Source organism: Natator depressus, chromosome 14, assembly GCF_965152275.1.
Source record: "Natator depressus isolate rNatDep1 chromosome 14, rNatDep2.hap1, whole genome shotgun sequence".
Classification (NCBI taxonomy): Eukaryota; Metazoa; Chordata; order Testudines; family Cheloniidae; genus Natator; species Natator depressus.
The window spans coordinates 40,716,146-40,737,261 of NC_134247.1; the positions used below are offsets into that span (position 1 = coordinate 40,716,146).

General features: G+C 49.7%; 1 pseudogene; it reads left to right on the forward strand.

The window, feature by feature from the left end:
• The window catches only part of LOC141998577 (uncharacterized), a 47,967-nt pseudogene that overhangs the window by 20,410 nt on the left and 6,441 nt on the right, over positions 1 to 21,116 (forward strand).

The following is a 21,116-nucleotide window of genomic DNA, read 5'->3' on the forward strand; positions in this document are numbered from 1 at the left end:
TCTTCCTTTCCCGTGTGACCAGTGGGATTGTGGCTGGGGCAGCAGGTGCTGAGTGGGGGACTCTTGTTGTTCCAGATGCCGGTGACCTTCGAGGAGGTGGCTGTGTATTTCACCCAGGGGCAGGGGGCTCTGCTGGACCCCGCTCAGAGAGCCCTCTACAGGGACGTCATGCAGGAGAACTACGAGACGGTGACCTCGCTGGGTAAGGGATCCCTGTCCCCTCGGTTATTAGAAAGTTTCGGGCCTGCATTTCTGACTCTGGTCAGGTTCTTCCCTGGTCAGTTAGATTGCAGGGGAATGGGTTCCATAGTCCAGAGCTGCCGTGTGAGAGAGACCTGCATCTCCAGACCCCCTCCGATGGGACCAGGGTGTCAAAACGGAGATGCTAAACCCTCCCCACCATTCCAGCTTTCAAGGCCAAGAAGCCATGTATTGTCCTGTGTGTATTGTTTCTCATTTGCACACAGAATCCCTGTTCACCTCCCTCCTTGGGACTAGCTCCAGCCCTGGGGAGGGCTCTGGGCTCTGCAGGGGTAACTTCAGAGCTGTGTGTGCGTCAGCAAGGGCCCCAGAGTGCACAAATCCTGCAAACTCCTAGCGAGGGTGTAAAAATTCTCTCCACCTCCCCAGACATCTGCGTCTCCCAAGGGGGCTCAGTGACCATGTTCCTGTCCCTTTGGATTCCTTATTCTCCCAACACAGCACGGGGACAGGTTCCACTCACGGATTGTCCTTTGTGACAGACACACTCCCAATCCTCCATGCAACCTGATCTGGTCTGATTTCACCCTCTGCGCAGGATTTCCCTTTCCCAAACCTGACCTCATCGCCCGGCTGGAACGAGGGGAAGGGCCGTGGGTCCCGGATCTCCAGGCCTCGGTGGAAAAAGAGATCCCAAGAGGCACTCGCACAGGTGAGGACTGACAGAAACCATCGGGTGAATTAAGGAAAAAGTTGAGAATCCCAGAAAAGTGGTGTGAGTAAGAGCCCTCAGTTGCTCCTCATCTCAGCCGGAGTAGGGCTGTAGTCAGCAGATACTGCTCATGTCTTTCCACCCAGCCTATTAGCTGCAGGAGTTTCCTTCCCAACTTTCCTTCTACGCGAGTGTTTGGGGGGGAAGTAGAGGCAGAATCCAATTACTCAACCTTCAGAGTGTTAGCAGATTCCTCTTTCTCCCCAGCACAATGACTCCTGTCTTGATTGTAAAAAGAAAAGGAGTACTTGTGGCACCTTAGAGACTAACCAATTTATTTGAGCATGAGCTTTCGTGAGCTACAGCTCACTTCATCGGATGCATAGCATATCGTGGAAACTGCAGAAGACATTATATACACAGAGACCATGAAACAAAACTTCCTCCCACCCCACTCTCCTGCTGGTAATAGCTTATCTAAAGTGATCATCAAGTTGGGCCATTTCCAGCACAAATCCAGGTTTTCTCACCCTCCGCCCCCCCCCCCCCACACAAACTCACTCTCCTGCTGGTAATAGCCCATCCCTCTTTGAAACCTCTCTTTACAATGCGCTTGATAATCAAGGTGGGCCATTTCCAGCACAAATCCAGGTTTTCTCACCCCCGGCCCGCCCCCCAAAACACACACACAAACTCACTCTCCTGCTGGCAATAGCTCATCCACACTGACCACTCTCCTTACAATGTGCACAGCAATCAAGGTGGGCCATTTCCAGCATAAATCCAAGTTTAACCAGAACGTCTTGGGGCGGGGGGGGGGGGGGGGGGGTTTGTAGGAAAAAAACAAGGGGAAATAGGCTACCTTGCATAATGACTTAGCCACTCCCAGTCTCTATTCAAGCCCAAATTAATAGTATCCAATTTGCAAATGAATTCCAATTCAGCAGTTTCTGAATTCCTGATCAACATCCTCTACAGCAAACAGGGAAAGATTAAGAATGAGCTCTCAAAAATGGATACTCTCATAAAAAACCAACCTTCCACACAAACTTCCTCGTGGCTGGATTTTACTAAAACTAGACAAGCCATTTATAACGCACACTTTACTTCTCTACAAAAGAAAAAGGACACTAAACTTTCTAAACTACTACAGGCTACAAGGGGCCACAGCAATGGTTCCCTCAACCCACCCAGCAATATTGTTAACCTATCCAACTATACTCTCAGCCCAGCAGAAGCAGCTGTCCTATCTCGGGGCCTCTCCTTCTGCCCCTCCACCCCCACGAACATGATACAGTTCTGTGGTGACCTAGAATCCTATTTTCGACGTCTCCGACTCAAGGAATATTTCCAAAATACCTCTGAACAACATACTAATCCACAGAGGCCTCCCTACCAACATTACAAAAAGAAGGATTCTAGGTGGACTCCTCCTGAAGGTCGAAACCGCAGACTGGACTTCTACATAGAGTGCTTCCGCCGACGTGCACGGGCTGAAATTGTGGAAAAGCAGCATCACTTGCCCCATAACCTCAGCAGTGCAGAACACAATGCCATCCACAGCCTCAGAAACAACTCTGACATCATAATCAAAAAGGCTGACAAAGGAGGTGCTGTTGTCATCATGAATAGGTCGGAATATGAACAAGAGGCTGCTCGGCAGCTCTCCAACACCACTTTCTACAAGCCATTACCCTCTGATCCCACTGAGAGTTACCAAAAGCATCTACAGCATTTGCTCAAGAAACTTCCTGGAAAAGCACAAGATCAAATCCGCACAGACACACCCCTGGAACCCCGACCTGGGATATTCTATCTACTACCCAAGATCCATAAACCTGGAAATCCTGGGCGCCCCATCATCTCAGGCATTGGCACCCTGAGAGCAGGATTGTCTGGCTATGTAGACTCCCTCCTCAGGCCCTACGCTACCAGCACTCCCAGCTACCTTCGAGACACCACTGACTTCCTGAGGAAACTACAGTCCATCGGTGATCTTCCTGATAACACCATCCTGGCCACTATGGATGTAGAAGCCCTCTGCACCAACATTCCACACAAAGATGGACTACAAGCCGTCAAGAACACTATCCCCGATAATGTCACGGCTAACCTGGTGGCTGAACTTTGTGACTTTGTCCTTACCCATAACTATTTTACATTTGGGGACAATGTATACCTTCAGATCAGCGGCACTGCTATGGGTACCCGCATGGCCCCACAGTATGCCAACATTTTTATAGCTGATTTAGAACAACGCTTCCTCAGCTCTCGTCCCCTAACGCCCCTACTCTACTTGCGCTATATTGATGACATCTTCATCATCTGGACGCATGGAAAAGAAGCCCTTGAGGAATTCCACCATGATTTCAACAATTTCCATCCCACCATCAACCTCAGCCTGGTCCAGTCCACACAAGAGATCCACTTCCTGGACACTACAGTGCTAATAAACGATGGTCAGATCAACACCACCCTATACCGGAAACCTACTGACCGCTATTCCTACCTACATGCCTCCAGCTTTCACCCTGACCACACCACACGATCCATCGTCTACAGCCAAGCTCTGCGATACAACCGCATTTGCTCCAACCCCTCAGACAGAGACAAACACCTACAAGATCTCTATCAAGCATTCTTACAACTACAATACCCACCTGCGGAAGTGAAGAAACAGATTGATAGAGCCAGAAGAGTTCCCAGAAGTCACCTACTACAGGACAGGCCCAACAAAGAAAATAACAGAACACCACTAGCCGTCACCTTCAGCCCCCAACTAAAACCCCTCCAACGCACTATTAAGGATCTACAACCTATCCTGAAGGATGACCCAACACTCTCACAAATCTTGGGAGAAAGGCCAGTCCTTGCCTACAGACAGCCCCCCAACCTGAAGCGAATACTCACCAACAACCACATACCACACAACAGAACCACTAACCCAAGAACCTATCCTTGCAACAAAGCCCGTTGCCAACTGTGCCCACATATCTATTCAGGGGACACCATCACAGGGCCTAACAACATCAGCCACACTATCAGAGGCTCGTTCACCTGCACATCCACCAATGTGATATATGCCATCATGTGCCAGCAATGCCCCTCTGCCATGTACATTGGTCAAACTGGACAGTCTCTACGTAAAAGAATAAATGGACACAAATCAGATGTTAAGAATTATAACATTCATAAACCAGTCGGAGAACACTTCAATCTCTCTGGTCACGCAATTACAGACATGAGGGTCGCTATCTTAAAGCAAAAAAACTTCAAATCCAGACTCCAGCGAGAAACTGCTGAATTGGAATTCATTTGCAAATTGGATACTATTAATTTGGGCTTGAATAGAGACTGGGAGTGGCTAAGTCATTATGCAAGGTAGCCTATTTCCCCTTGTTTTTTTCCTACAAACCCCCCCCCCCCCCCGCCCCAAGACGTTCTGGTTAAACTTGGATTTATGCTGGAAATGGCCCACCTTGATTGCTGTGCACATTGTAAGGAGAGTGGTCAGTGTGGATGAGCTATTGCCAGCAGGAGAGTGAGTTTGTGTGTGTGTTTTTGGGGGGGGGGGGGTGAGAGAACCTGGATTTGTGCTGGAAATGGCCCACCTTGATTTTCATGCACATTGTAGGGAGGGTGATCACTTTGGATAAGCTATTACCAGCAGGAGAGTGAGTTTGTGTGTGTAGTTTTTGGAGGGGGGTGGGGGGGTGAGAAAACCTGGATTTGTGCTGGAAATGGCCCACCTTGATTATCATGCGCATTGTAAAGAGAGGTTTCAAAGAGGGATGGGCTATTACCAGCAGGAGAGTGAGTTTGTGTGTGGGGGGGAGCGGAGGGTGAGAAAACCTGGATTTGTGCTGGAAATGGCCCAACTTGATGATCACTTTAGATAAGCTATTACCAGCAGGAGAGTGGGGTGGGAGGAAGTTTTGTTTCATGGTCTCTGTGTATATAATGTCTTCTGCAGTTTCCACGATATGCTATGCATCCGATAAAGTGAGCTGTAGCTCATGAAAGCTCATGCTCAAATAAATTGGTTAGTCTCTAAGGTGCCACAAGTACTCCTTTTCTTTTTACGAATACAGACTAACAGGGCTGTTACTCTGAAACCTGTCTTGATTGTCTCTCTCCCAGCAGGTGATGAGCAAGAGAGTGAGAACGAGGAAGGGAATCACCATGAGGAAGTTCCCGGGGAAGTGGAACCAGAGGGGACCTTTGTGGGAAGAGCTGAAGGGAATTTTTCCCAGTGCTTGGAGGAGGGAGAAGCCTGGGGAAATTGGCACAGGTCAGAGAGGCTGTTGGGAAACCACCCAAGGAAGAAAGTGGATGAATCTATTAAAACTGAGGAAGGAGACAAGGATTCCACAGCTCACCACACAAATCCCAAGGAAGAAAAACCCTACCAGTGTCTTGAATGTGGGAAAAGATTCATTCTGAGATCACACCTTGTGAAACATCAGATAATCCATATTGGAGAGAAACCTCTTCAATGCTTGGACTGTATGGAAAACTTCAATACCTGCTCACTTCTTAATAACCATGGGAGAAGCCACACGGGAGAGAATCCCTATCCATGCCTCGAGTGTGGGAAATGTTTCAGTGGGAAGTCAGAACTAATTAGACATCAGGCAATCCACACAGGAGAGAGACCCCACAAGTGCTTGGACTGTGGGAAAAGTTTCACATGGAGATCAGGCCTTGTTAGACATCAGGCAGTCCACGCAGGAGAGAGACCCCATAAGTGCTTGGACTGTGGGAAAAGTTTCACATGGAAATCAAGCCTAGTTACACATCAGACAGTCCACCCAGGAAAGGGACGCTATAAATGCTTGGAGTGTGGGAAAAGTTTCAGTTGGAAGTCAGGACTTATAAAACATCAGAGAATCCACACTGGAGAGAGACCCCATAAGTGCTTGGACTGTGGGAAAAGTTTCACATTGAGATCAGCCCTTGTTACACATCAGGCAATCCACACCGGAGAGGGACCCCATAAGTGCTCGGACTGTGGGAAAAGTTTCATGTGGCGATCACATCTTACTAGACATCAGAGAATCCACACAGGAGAGAGACCCCATAAGTGCTTGGACTGTGGGAAAAGTTTCACATGGAAATCAGGCCTAGTTACACATCAGAGAATCCACACCGGAGAGAGACCCCATAAGTGCTCGGACTGTGGGAAAAGTTTCATGAAGAAATCACACCTTATTAGACATCAGAGAGTCCACACAAGAGAGAGAGCATATAAATGCTTGGTTTGTGGGAAAAGCTTCAGTAACAGCACAAACCTTACTAAACATCGGAGAATCCACAGAGGAGAGAGACCCTATAAATGTCTCGAATGTGGGAACTCTTTTGGTTGGAAGTCCAATCTTATCACACATCAGAGAATCCACACAGGAGAGAGACCCCATAAGTGCTTGGACTGTGGGAAAAGTTTCACGCAGAGATCAACACTTGTTACACATCAGACAGTCCACACAGGAGAGGGATGCTATACATGCTTGGAGTGTGGGAAAAGTTTCAGTTGGAAGTCCAGTCTTATCACACATCAGAGAATCCACACAGGAGAGAGACCCCATAAGTGCTTGGACTGCGGGAAAAATTTCATACAGAGCTCAAACCTTACTAGGCATCGGAGACTCCACATAGGAGAGAGACCCCATAAGTGATTGGACTGTGGGAAAAGCTTTAGCTGCAGCTCACAACTCACTCAACATCAGAGAAGCCATATGGGAGAAAGACCCTATAAATGCCTCGAGTGTGGGAAAAGTTTCATTGGGAGTTCTCATCTTGTTGCACATCACAGAATTCACACCGGTGACAAACTTCAGAAATGCCTCAAGTGTGGGAAATGTTTCATGTGGAACTCTACCCTTATAATACATCAGAGGATCCACACAGGAGAAAGACCTTATAAGATCATCAGCTAGTCAGTGATCCTCTGGTTGACGGGTTCTGGGGAGGACACTGAGGATTGAATGGTTGGGGTGGTGGAGCTGGGAAGCAGGGGGAGCTGGGTGCTGGATTATCGAGTGTTTTGGGGATCATGGGATAAGAGGCGAGGGAGAGCACAGGGGTAGAGAGGTGCTGCCTCTCATCACTCTTCCCTTTTGTCCCTTCTCCCTGCCCCCTCTGCATTCAGACAGCACCACTGGGAGGGGCTGATTCCCACAGGACCCTTTGTGGGAGGCCTGGAGATCCCACCTCTGCCTCCACAGCATCAGCCTCTGAACGTCTGTCTATGGTAGGAAAATTGTTGGGATTACCTAGCACGTCTCCCCTGACTCTCCAACACTCTTTCTAGCCACACTGACCCTGAAGTATATTATCTATTCTGACCCTCGCCATGAGCAGAGTGATTGTTAGTCCCTGAGTTCCCCCTTTGGGGCCGGATTGTCTCATTCCCAGCCAGTCTCACATTACTCCAGGCCGTGCTGAAAAGCATTGAGTGTTTGTATATTTTTCTCCCTTAGGGAGCAGAACTAAACAGATGCTAAAAAAGTGGGGGCAGGGATAGTTAAATGTGGTGTTTTCGCTTCTGTGCTATTTCAGGGCAATAGGGTGAGTCCGAGGTATCCCCTCCTTCCTGTATCACCATCACCCTCCACACAGCAGCCTCTGTCCAAGCGATGGAGAGTCTTATCCTGTCCCTGTTCTACCCCTCTGCCTCCTAAGGTGTCACTTACCACCGTGTTCCTGGCTCTAGATGCTTAAGAATCAGCTTTGATTTCTGTGATCCTCCATGAGACTTTGGAGGGCTGGAGAAGAAAGTGTCACAGACCTGCAAGGGAGGGGAAGGGAGGAATCCCAAAGAACCTCAAAGCACAGTTTACCTTTCTGATCGGTTTCTATGTATTGCTGAAATTGCTTCCAGACTTTTCTGTGCTCGTCTAGATCATTTGTAGATGGGAAGTGTTTTTTTGTTTTTGTTTTTATTTCTTATGATGATGCTAAAACTTTTCAGAGTAGCAGCCGTGTTAGTCTGTATCCGCAAAAAGAAAAGGAGGACTTGTGGCACTGTAGCTCACGAAAGCTCATGCTCTAATAAATTTGTTAGTCTCTAAAGTGCCACAAGTCCTCCTTTTCTTTTTGCTAAAACTTTTGTAACTCATAAAACCGAATTATTAGGTAAGAGGTGAAGCCAGTTTAGCCACTTCAGAAGAAAATGGCTACATTTATTTTCCTGATTTTGAGCCTTCAGATTCTCTGAGATTTCACTTTATGAATGTAAAAGTGTTTTATAGCCCGCCCTGGAGTGTGGGTTTTTCTCTATTCCAGAAGGCTGTTTAGTCACAGACTTTGATATTAGCTTAGTTTAGATGTAGCTCAGATTTATTGAGGACTTAATGAATGCCAGAATAGTCCTTTTGTATTTTATTTTAACCGTATTCTACCCTTTGTGATGTGAACTTTGTTTTATTTGAAGAATGGCAAAGGTCTGTATGTCTCAGCACATACACTGAGGGTGCCAGTTCGCGTCAAACGCCTTTAGGTGTGTTAGCAGGAACATACACTGAGGGTGCCCTTTGAACTGTCTACACCAGTGTGAAGTTGTTGTGAGAGGAAAACCAGACCATGGGCCTTTAAGTGTGTTAGCAGGAACAATACTCACACATAGAGAGTGGTATTGTCACCCCAACACTTCAAAAATCATGAGTCAGACCCCCCAAAATCGTGATATTGTCTGAAAAATCACGCCATTCTTACAAAAGATGAAATCACAATTTCTTTTTAAGTCCACCTGTTTTTTGATCTCCTCCTGCCTACTCCCAGTGCAGTGTGACTAACACAGCACTGCCCACCCGTGCATATTTATGAAAAGGAAGTGTATTTTGGCTCCTGCTGCAGGAGTTCTCATAATAATGCTAAGATCTCGGACCTTTACGCAATTATGGAGCAGGGCCTGCAGGTGCCACTTCCTGTCTCTTGACCGCCCAGGCCATGGCAGTAACCTGTTCCCATAGCTGCTAAAGTTTGTGCAGCTCCATGCAGGACATTTTGTGAAAGTCACTAGTTTCCCCTAAATTGTCCCTGGCCACCGGTTGTGAGAGGGACAACCACAGGAGGAACATTGAAGACTCACTCATGGATGAGGAAACTTTTCTCCCCCTCAAAAAGTCGAGGCATGCCCCATACCTTTTGTGGCCCTTCTAATGCCTCCGATCCTGCCGATCTCCGGCAGGAAGCCCTGACTCAGGAGTGGGGGATGCAGAGGAAGATGATGGAATCTTCACTCTGCCTTGCTCCTGGTCCGGAGCAGAAGCAGTGCCCGGAGCAGCCCTACCATCTGCCTCGTTCTATCTCAGACACATGGAAATAAATTGGTTCGTCTCTAAGGTGCCCCAAGTACTCCTTTTCTTCTTGAAACCAATGGGGCTATTAGCAGTGCAGTAGTACAATGAAACGTGTAAGATTTTGCAGGATTGGGAATTTAGCTTGCTCGGCTTGGGGGTTTCTCTCTACTGATATTCGGCCTGTTCCTCACACCACAACTTTCCCCAGTTTCCTTCTTCTCTGACTGCAAAGTACGTTTCAGAGTAGCAGCCGCGTTAGTCTGTATTGGCAAAAAGAAAAGGAGTACTTGGGGCACCTTAGAGACTAACCAATTTATTTGAGCATAAGCTTTCGTGAGCTACAGCATCCGATGAAGTGAGCTGTAGCTCACGAAAGCTTATGCTTAAATAAATTGGTTCGTCTCTAAGGTGCCACAAGTCCTCCTTTTCTTTTTGCAAAGTAAGTGTTTCTATGGATACCAGGATTATTTTTAATACGGTAGCAGCTAGAAGCTGCACCCAAGACCGAAGCTCTATTGTGCTCAGCATGGTACTCTATATACAGAGCATGAGAGACAGCGCCTAAGGGACAGAGCTTCTTGTCTAAATACACAAAACAGACAGAGACATGATTCTGTACGTATCGGGAGTGTCTGCTTGATTAAAGCCAGGCGCTTAAAGCAGGTTTTCAACTTCCGACATGTAAGAGAAATACATAAGCATGGGGCCATGTTCCCAGCTGGTGTAAATCAGCCTAGATCCAGCAAAGTCAACACAGCTTTGCTAAGTGACATCCAGTGAGATTCTGGCCATTGTTTCTGCCCTGGAATCACAGTGTGATTAAGTGATTAGCTCCATTGTTGTAGCTGGAAATGGCTATTCTCTGTGATTTAGCTTCCCCAGGTTTGTGCTCCTTGGCAGCCAGATGCTGCGTCCTTGCCCTTTGAACTGGGATCACCCCCAAAATAAAGTCACACAGCCCTGTGTCTCCAGCTTTTTCCCTTTAGATCCCACCTTTGAGGCCATGTGCATGCTGAGAGAAAAGAGGTTTTTTCTAACTAAGGGTCCCCAAACATGAGAAACAGATCTTGTACAAGCCTGCTGGAGACAAGGTAAGTCACAGCTTCACCTTGTTGTAGCTGATCGAGATGCACCCCACCCCACAGTGTTCCTCTCTACCAATTACACTGAGGTGAAACTACCACTTGCATTGTCTACACCAGGGTTGGTCAATAGGCGGGCCAGGGGACAAATCTGGATCTCCAGACTCTTTTGAACAGACTGCAAAATCTTTTATTATCATTTTTGTTATTATTGTTGTATTGTTTTCTCTGGAATCTGGATCTTGAATATACCTTGACCAAGAAATTAGGACCCTGACAAAAAAAAAAAAATTGTCCCTGATCTACAGTATGAGTTTACAATAAGAGAAAGAGAACCTACATCCTAGTGCAGACAAATCCTCAGAGACCGTCTCTTGGAGCAGGTTTCGCCCTTTACACCTCCATGACCACCACAGTTATTGCTGATGAGCAGGAGAAATGCAAAATATTTCCTATGTCTTTACCCAGCTTTGAATACATTTCAGTACACACGGGAACCAGGCTAAAGAGTCAGCACTCTATGGCACGCAGCTGAGGAATTCCTGATTTATGTGGCTACAGCCAGCACAAGAGACAGAGCACAGGCTAGCCAGTGACATGTCAGAGTAAAACCCCAGCTCTCATCAGAGGGACATGCCGGCCTATTCCCCATTGTTGTTGTGTCCTGCTGAACATCTAAGTTCCTAACTCCCCTCCCCAGGGAGAAGCAGAATTATGGTCACGCCCTGGGTGATGACCAGGTGCAGCTTGTGTGCTGGTAACAAGCTGTAGCATGTTTGCTCTTGGTTGATTCTCACTTGAGCTCATCGGTATTTTCTCCTCTCATCACCCTGAAAGTGAAAAGGTCTATAACTCTCTAATCACACCCGCAGCATGTTGGATCATATTAAAGAAGTTCTGTATTAAAATCACAAATGAGTTTGATTCTGCATAGTTTAAAATCCAGGGTATTACTAATTAAGAGGTCTCTTGGTTTTTGGTACTGTTTCTCTCCCTCTATGTGTGAAACTTGCAAGCTGCTAATTGCGTTAGTACATTCTAAGACAGAGTCTGTTCTCCAAGCAATTCACACAGAGAGAGACTCAAAGCAATACTCTGTAACAACGGAAACAGCACCCAGAGACTCTGCGCCCTTTTGTTGTATTAACAATTGTGATTAAAATAGAGATAGAGGATGTATGTGGATGGATGCTTGGTGTGGATAATAACTGAATGATCAGGGAGGTGCCAGCCGAAGAATCCAGTGTCCATCGGCTGAAGAAGGCGTCAAGTGGAAATCACCAGAGGACCCCCGGAGGGCAGACTGGAATCGACCCAACAGTTACCTAACAGTAACTATGGTAACTATGATAACAACCTTGCAGAACCTGTGTGTGTGTGTTTGTATGAATGAATGTGTTAATAAATATGAGATTGAATGGAATGTTATAGCTATTAATAACTGCTTACTATGATTCTTTCTGTATTCACAAGAAATGTGGTATTTTGCCTTTTCCCCTTTAATAAGATCCTGCTTGTTTTTATTTTATTGGTATAACAAGCACCCCTGAATTCATGCCCTGCACACTAGTGTAATAATATTTGCACCAACATGCCTTCAAGGGTGTCAGTGAAAAGCTCAAACAACGAGGAGTCCTTGTGGCACCTTGGAGTCTAACAAATTGATTTGGGCATAAGCTTTCGTGCGCTAGAACTCACTTCATCAGATGCATGGAGTGGAAAATATAGGAGAAGGTATATATGTACTTGTGGGGTTGGGGGTTTAAATTGCGACAGACACAAAGAAGGGGGCCCGATTAAATAAATTTGAGAACCACTGCTCTACGCTATTATGGTCACCACTTTTATAAAATGAAGATAAAACTTCTACAAAGTCTGCCTTGTGAGGTATCATATGAAAAGTCATTGTCTGCTGAACATTATTGTTCTGTTAAAATGTATGTATTAACATTGGGTATGGAGTTGTGAGATTTTGCTACATGTTTGTTCCTGAAACATGCCGTAACGCTGAAAAACGCCCTCGGAGCCAGGTGCTCTGTAAATCTGAAAGACTAGCTCCTCAGAGCCAGGTGCTAAGTGTCCATTGATTGCTTAGCCGGCCATTCACCAGCAGGGGAGTTGTGAATAAGAAATGTACTGGTTTCAGAGTGGTAGCCGTGTTAGTCTGCATCAGCAAAAAGAACGAGGAGTACTTGTGGCACCTTAGAGAGTAACAAATTTATTTGGGCATAAGCTTTCGTGGGCTAAAACCCACTTCATCGGATGCATGCAGTGGAAAATACAGTAGGAAGTTAGATAGATAGATATACAGAGAACATGAAAAAAATGGGTGTTGCCATATCAACTCTAACGAGACTAATTGATTAAGGTGGGCTATTATCAGCAGGAGAAAAAAAGCTTTTGTAGTGCTAATCTGGATGGTCCCTTTCCAACAGTTGACAAGAAGGTGTGAGTAAAAGTAGGGGAAAAATTAGCATGGGGAAATAGTTTTTCCTTTGCCTAATGACTCATCCACTCTCAGTCTTTATTCAAGCCTAATTTAATGGTGTCCAGTTTGCAAATGAATTCCAGTTCTGCAGTTTCTCATTGGATTCTGGTTTTGAAGTTTTTTGTGGAAAAATTGTGACTTTTAGGTCTGTAATTGAGTGTCCAGGGAGATTGAAGTGTTCTCCGACTGGTTTTTGAATGTCATAATTCTTGACATCTGATTTGTGTCCATTTATTCTTTTGCATAGAGACTGTCCAGTTTGGCCAATGTACATGGCAGAGGGGCATTGCTGGCACATGATGGCATATATCACATTGGTAGATGTGCAGGTAAACAAGCCCCTGATGGTGTGTCTGATGTGATTAGGTGCTATGATGGTGTCCCTTGAATAGGTATGTGGACAGAGTTGGCAACGGGCTTTGTTGCAAGGATAGGTTCCTGGGTGAGTGTTTTTGTTGTGTGGTGTGTGGTTGCTGCTGAGTATTTGCTTCAAGTTGGGGAGCTGTCTGTTAGCGAGGACTGGCCTGTCTCCCAAGGTCTGTGAGAGTGATGGGTCGTCCTCCAGGATAGGTTGTAGATCCCTGATGATGCGCTGGAGAGGTTTTAGCTGGGGGCTGAAGATGACGGCCAGTGGTGTTCTGTTACTTTCTTTGTTGGGCCTCTCCTGTAGTAGGAGACTTCTGGGTACTCTTCTGGCTCCGTCAATCTGTTTCTTCACTTCAGTCGGTGGGTACTGCAGTTTTTTCACCTGAAGAATGGTTGGAAGCTCACATGTGCCACAGACTGATTGTCGCCTGCCCGCCAGCTGGGGGTTAACCTCCAAGATGAGAGTGGTATAAAAACAAGGGAGAGTGGCCTCCATTTTTACCTCTCCTCCCCCATCTTTTGGAAGGCAACAAAATGCCTTGAAAGACAACAGGAGCACTGGACTGGGGAGGGCAGACCAAGGCTGGAAGGAAATCCAGCCTGGGTACTAAGAACTGTGAACTGCCTGCAACATGGGGTGGGGTGGGAAAAGCTGTTTGCTTCACATCTTACTTAGGTTGATAAAATGTAGGATTTAAAATGCATGTTGACCATTTATTTTTGTTGTAACCAAATTGGACCTTTTACACCTTTATCGCTTGTGACCACTTAAAATCTACCTTTCTCTCATTAGTAAACTTGTTTTATTGTTTTATCCAAACCAGTGTGTTTTCATCAAAGTGTTTGGGGAATTTCACTTGAGATAACAAGGCTGTTGTCTGACCAGCATCCTTTGTGGGGAGGACAAACGAATTAATGAGCTTGGACAGCACAGTGCACAGACTGGGCAGTACAAGACTCACATTTCTGGGGTGCAAGGCCGGGACTAGTGAACTGGTTTATGTTGCTCTGTAATTTACTTCATGAGTGGCTGGCTAGTGGCACTCAGTCCTGTGTAGCTGGGAGTGACTTTGAAGGCTGGTGGCTGTGTGGGAGAAGAGCCGGGAGGGGTTTGTTGTTCGCAGGGGGAAGCAGTGTGAAAGAAGCCCTGGGATGGAGAACTAAGCAGTTCAACAGTCCAGATTGTACCCTGGGGTATGTCTCACACCTGCTGTTTCCTGGCATCCAGCATGGCACCACTGGACTCTCATCATCCTGCTGCTGAAAGACGACCTGAGCAGGGCTAACCAGAGAGGGGGAACCAGCCGACATCCTCTATTCCACAAGCTTCGGCTAAAGCCTGAACTATTCCCGGGATGTGACTTGGGGTTGTGCTGTCACCCTTCCCCTCAGGCATCATTTTCCTTCCCCACCTTAGTTCTGCTCTCTCCTCTCTCTCCCTTTGCCTTGTGTCTCCTACAAGTCTGGCTCAGCCCGTCCACACAACGCCACCTTTCTTCAGCCGTGCTTGTAGCCTGTGACCAGAAACGCTGCAGCATGGTGGGTTTCAGAGTAACAGCCGTGTTAGTGTGTATTCGCAAAAAGAAAAGGAGGACTTGTGGCACCTTAGAGACTAACCAATTTATTTGAGCATAAGCTTTTGCTTAAAAGCTTATGCTCAAATAGACTGGTTAGTCTGTAAGGTGCCACAAGTCCTCCTTTTGTTTTTGCAGCACGCTGGGTTGATCGCTAGGACCCAGGAGCGGCTGGGGGGCGGCTCCGGGGGGAGCGATCGCGGGGCTCAGGCCCGGCCCAGGAAGTGACTCGCAGCCGCTGCCGGGACTCTGGCTCCCAGGCTCCCGGCGAGATCCCCGAGCCCCGGCGGCTGGTGCTGGGAGCCCGGAGCCCGGGCTGCAGCCGGGAGAGGGGAATCTCCAGCCGGGCCCTGCCCGCTGCTCCCCGGGAGCCTCTCCCAGGGCAGAGCCCCCAGCCCGGCCAGGGCCCCTTCCCGGCCCGGCCCGGCCCCTGCCCCGGGGGGCCCCGCTCGGAGGGAAGGTGAGAGAGACCCGCCCCCCCGCGGTCACCCCCGGGCTGCAGGGGGCAGAGGATAAAGAGATGCAGGGGGACTTGTGGGCAGGACGGGAGAAGGGGGCGGGGGAGGCGGGTGATGGGGATGCAGGGGGGCAGGAAGGGATGGGGGAGGGGCAGGGATGATGGGGCGATGCAGGGGGAGGGGGGATGTGGGGTGGCTGGAGGGAAACTGTGAGAGCAAGCGCAGACTGGCTGGGGGAGGGGAGAGCCTGGGGCAGGGAGCAGGCGGCGGGGGGGGGGGGGGACACAAGGCAGCTCCCCCGCCCCATGGGGTAGGAGAGGGTGAGGGGCTGCCCCTCCCAGCAGCCAGCCAGATTTCTTTTCTTGGATCTGGTCAAACAAGCTTTGGGGAGTGAGTGGGCAGTGGACTAACCCTCATTGGGGGGGGGGGGGGCGCAATTTTAACTGTGATTCCAGGGGCTACTTAGGCACCTGAAAACTCTTGGGGTTTTTTTGCTGACAGGCTCACCAGATCTCATTCTGACATTAAAAAAAGAGCATTAGATAAATATTAGACCCACTCAGCTCTAATAGAAACATGTTCTCAAAGTTTGTGTCAAGTCACGTGAGGGACACCGGTTAGGTCTTGGAATTTTTAGTAACTCTTGAATTCAACAATTGAAAGAATTGTAGAAAAATCTGGATTTGTTCCTATCACTTTTTTTGCCGTTCACCAAGTTTGGAATAGATCATTTAACATTCGGAACCATCCTCCTAGGGCAAGACCCCGTGAGTTTATACGGCACGTGCTCTAGGGGTGTTACCCCACTACAAATAGTAAGTTGAAGCTGACTCGAAACAGGAGTGAAACTGAGACTTTAAAGTCCCTTTCCCAGTATTGCCAACTCCAAATGTTCAGAATTGTGAGATTGGCTTTAAAATCATGAGACTGTGTACAAATAATAGATTTGGTGCTTATTTGCCTTCAGCTGTTTGAGCCTTTAGGGTGTACTGGGGTCTCCTTGTGAAGCTTTCTCCACAGCCACAAGGGCGAGAAACTTCATTTTTCTTTAAGAAGGAAGGCTGAAATCATCACACCTCCACCTGACTCCAGGAGCTGGGGCTTTAAGGAAAAGAATCATTCTCCTGAGGCTCATGAGAAAATCATGAGAGTTGGCAATGCTGCTTTCACTTTTGGTTAAAGGCTAGTTACTTTCCAGAAGGCTTTTCAACACGACAGTACAGTGACTGAGTTGCAGTTCTCACAGGAGACTATTTAAAACCAAACACCAGGAAAATTCCAGATTTTAAAGCTGAGGGGAAAAAATGAGACTTCTGAGGTGTATCAAGGCCATGGCAGGCAGGAAAGGAAAATAAACAGGCCCAGGAGCTCTGGGCAGCTCTTCCTCTTGAAAGGAAGTTGGAGGGTCAAATCTAGTCCTTAATCCAGTAAAACATCCCCTCCACTCATCGATCTTAACATGTGCTGAATAACTATGCACTTTCTACTTAAATAGCAGAGTCATCTTATCCAGGGCTACACATTTTATACACACTGGCTCAGGGATGGTATTTACTGGCAGATTCTGAACTGTGCTGAGCGCACAGATGGTGCCCAGTGAATAATACAAATCATGACAATCATCTACTTTATGGACTCTGAGGATGCAATTTCTGTTCTTTGTTCTGCAATTGGCCTGGATCCAGCTGCAGGGACCAGCCAGTGAATTTGGCCTGCATGGGGAGGGGCTCCCTGTGTGAGTCCCAGAGCTGCTGCCCTCATGGACACAGCCAGGTTCAAACCCTGTTAGCAGTGGGAGGGACTGATCTGCCTAATCAGAGCCAAGGGAGAGTGGAGGGACTGGCAGGGGCAGCAGGAGCAAGAATGGGGGAGGCAGGTTCCCAGCTCCCAGACCTGCCCAGATCCATTCCCTGCACCCTCCTGGGCAGACTGACTCTCCTGGGAACAAGGGGAGGAGCTGAGAGAGGAAAAGCCAGTTGCTGACTCTGCTGAACACCCCACTACTGGGGCGGAGGGGGAGGGGGGGCGGCTAGAGGGGGTTACACTACACTAGTGGTTTCCAACCTTTTTACGCAAAAGATCAACTTTTGAATTTGGATCTACCCTGCCCCTTCTCTGAGGCCTGGCCCCACTCCATCCCCCCTCCCTCCATCACATGCTCTCATGCACCCTCACTCACTTTCACTGGGCTGGGGTAGAGGGTTGGGGTGCTGGAGGGGGTGCAGGCTCTGGGCTGGGGCTGAGGGCGACTTCCCCCAGCGCCGGTGGGTGCTCGTGCCTGCCTGCTCCCTGCCCCTCCTCAACTCCATCCCTTCCCCATCCCCATTCCCCGCCCCCCTTCCAACTCCTTCCCCAAAGTACATGCCCCAAATCCACCCCCTCCCGGCCCCTATTGGATCCCTGCCCCAAATCCCCACCCTGGGAGAAGCAGGACCCATCCGCTTGCTCATTGCCGGGGGGGGGGGGGGAGGTGAGCTCGGGTGGGGAGCTCCTGGTGGGTGCTCTGCATGCACCAATTTTCCCCGTGGGTGCTCCAGCCCCAGAGCACCCACGGAGTCGGCGCCTATGCCTGAGGGGCTTGGGGTATGGAGGGGGCTCTTGGCTGAGCCTGGGGCAGGAGGTTGGGGTGCAGAAGGGTGTGAGGGGTGCAAGCTCTGGACTGGAGTTTGGGTGCAGGAGGGGGCTCTGGGCTGGGGCAGAGTGTTGGGGTACAGGAGGGGATGCAGGGTGCAGGCTCTCGGAGGGCCTTTGGGTGCATGAGGGGGCTCAGGGCTGGGGGAGGGGGCTCAGGGTACAGGAGGGGGTTTGGGGTGCTGGCTCTGGGAGGGCACTCTGTGCTGGGGTTGGGGTTTGGGAGGGGACACAGGTTGCAGGCTCCGGGGGGGCGGGTGGCACTTACCTCAGGCAGTAGTGGTGCAGGGCTAAGGCAGGCTCCCTGCCTACCCTGACCCCACGCCACTCCAGGAAGTGGCCGGCTCGTCCCTGTGGCCTGGGGGGGGGCGGACACAGCTCCGCGCCCTGTCCCTCTCTGCAGGCACCGCCCCCACAGCATCCAGTTGCAGTTCCCCGTTTCTGGCCAATGGGAGTTGCGTGGGCAATGCCTGCAGACAGGAGCAGCGAGCTGAGACCCCCCTGTGCCCCACCCCCAGGGGCTGCGCTGCCGCAGGGCCGTGCCAGCTGCTTCCGGGAGTGGCATGGGGCGAGGGCAGGCAGGGAGCCTGTCTGAGCCCCGTTGCATCGCTGGACATTTAGCGGCCTGTGATCGAGATCGACTGTCAGAGGCTCCAGGATCCACTGGTTGGTGACAACCACACTACGTTGCAGGGCAATCCCTTGAAGTGGCTCCTTTGATTCTGCTCTTTTTCTTGAGTTTGGCGCCGAGATGCTCTTACGGGGAGAGTTTAAAACTGCCCCGGTGGGTTTAGTCCTGCTGGGACGGGCCGGGCCTGGCCTGTGTTGTAATAAACTTGGTTTCTTTCCAGCATGGCAGAGTCCAGAGCGTCTGTGTGCAGGGAGAGAGCCTGGGGGGAGTCGGGGTGTCACATGGACTTAAGCTCCTTCTGAAACCCCCCTCCCCTCCCATTGCTTCTCTCGCCCTGACAGGCTGAGGAATCACGTCCACATTTTGCTCCAGATCGACCCAGGAGACAGGGCAGGGAAGTGGCTGTGATGGAGCCAGCTGAGGTAGGGGCTTTTCAGGGAGCTGCTGGGCGGGTGGAGGGAGAGGGAGGGAGGAGACAGGGTGTGATAAACCTGTTGATTTTCGGAGCTGGCCCATTGACTGGGGGGAAACATTTCCCCATTTCTGAAACAGGTAACACCAGTGATGAGCTGCCAAAAGCTGAAGAAGTGGTTCCTTCACTCGCTCTTGGTCTTCGGCGGCAGGTCCTGAAGGACGTGCTGCCGAAGACCTGGAGCGAGTGAAGGACCCGCTGCCAATGTGCCACCGAAGACCCAGAGCGCCGCCAGGTGAGTAAAAATTACAAAGGGATTCTCACGGGAGCCTCCCCAGCCGAGAGAGCAGGCAGGCCAGACCCCTTTAACAACCGGTTCTAAACCGGCTTCAAAATTTAACAACCGGTTCACGTGAACCAGTGCGAACTGACTCCACCTGACCACTGGGTAACACCCCCCTCAGCCGGGCTGAGAACATTTTCCAGACTCCCAGTGCTGGAGCCTGACCCCACTGGCCAGAGGCTGCTGTGAAATACGAAGGGAAGCTGTCGGGATTCCTGTCTCTGTGCCCGGCTCGGAGCTCTGCTTCCCGTATCAGCCTGTGGCTGGCAGGCGGGTGGGAAATGAGAAATGCCCTGCTCCGTGTGCTGGGGGGACAAGGAGCTCTCACCTTCTCCCACCCCCTGAAGTGTCCTGGCTGCTCCGAGCAGGGTGGGGGTGGGATTCTGATTTTCTAGGCCCCCCAGAGCTTCCGAGATGTTCATTTTTTCTTCTTCCTTTCCCGTGTGACCAGTGGGATTGTGGCTGGGGCAGCAGGTGCTGAGTGGGGGACTCTTGTTGTTCCAGATGCCGGTGACCTTCGAGGAGGTGGCTGTGTATTTCACCCAGGGGCAGGGGGCTCTGCTGGACCCCGCTCAGAGAGCCCTCTACAGGGACGTCATGCAGGAGAACTACGAGACGGTGACCTCGCTGGGTAAGGGATCCCTGTCCCCTCGGTTATTAGAAAGTTTTGGGCCTGCATTTCTGACTCTGGTCAGGTTCTTCCCTGGTCAGTTAGATTGCAGGGGAATGGGTTCCATAGTCCAGAGCTGCCGTGTGAGAGAGACCTGCATCTCCAGACCCCCTCCGATGGGACCAGGGTGTCAAAACGGAGATGCTAAACCCTCCCCACCATTCCAGCTTTCAAGGCCAAGAAGCCATGTATTGTCCTGTGTGTATTGTTTCTCATTTGCACACAGAATCCCTGTTCACCTCCCTCCTTGGGACTAGCTCCAGCCCTGGGGAGGGCTCTGGGCTCTGCAGGGGTAACTTCAGAGCTGTGTGTGCGTCAGCAAGGGCCCCAGAGTGCACAAATCCTGCAAACTCCTAGCGAGGGTGTAAAAATTCTCTCCACCTCCCCAGACATCTGCGTCTCCCAAGGGGGCTTAGTGACCATGTTCCTGTCCCTTTGGATTCCTTATTCTCCCAACACAGCACGGGGACAGGTTCCACTCACGGATTGTCCTTTGTGACAGACACACTCCCAATCCTCCATGCAACCTGATCTGGTCTGATTTCACCCTCTGCGCAGGATTTCCCTTTCCCAAACCTGACCTCATCGCCCGGCTGGAACGAGGGGAAGGGCCGTGGGTCCCGGATCTCCAGGCCTCGGTGGAAAAAGAGATCCCAAGAGGCACTCGCACAGGTGAGGACTGACAGAAACCATCGGGTGAATTAAGGAAAAAGTTGAGAATCCCAGAAAAGTGGTGTGAGTAAGAGCCCTCAGTTGCTCCTCATCTCAGCCGGAGTAGGGCTGTAGTCAGCAGATACTGCTCATGTCTTTCCACCCAGCCTATTAGCTGCAGGAGTTTCCTTCCCAACTTTCCTTCTACGCGAGTGTTTGGGGGGGAAGTAGAGGCAGAATCCAATTACTCAACCTTCAGAGTGTTAGCAGATTCCTCTTTCTCCCCAGCACAATGACTCCTGTCTTGATTGTAAAAAGAAAAGGAGTACTTGTGGCACCTTAGAGACTAACCAATTTATTTGAGCATGAGCTTTCGTGAGCTACAGCTCACTTCATCGGATGCATAGCATATCGTGGAAACTGCAGAAGACATTATATACACAGAGACCATGAAACAAAACTTCCTCCCACCCCACTCTCCTGCTGGTAATAGCTTATCTAAAGTGATCATCAAGTTGGGCCATTTCCAGCACAAATCCAGGTTTTCTCACCCTCCGCCCCCCCCCCCCACACACAAACTCACTCTCCTGCTGGTAA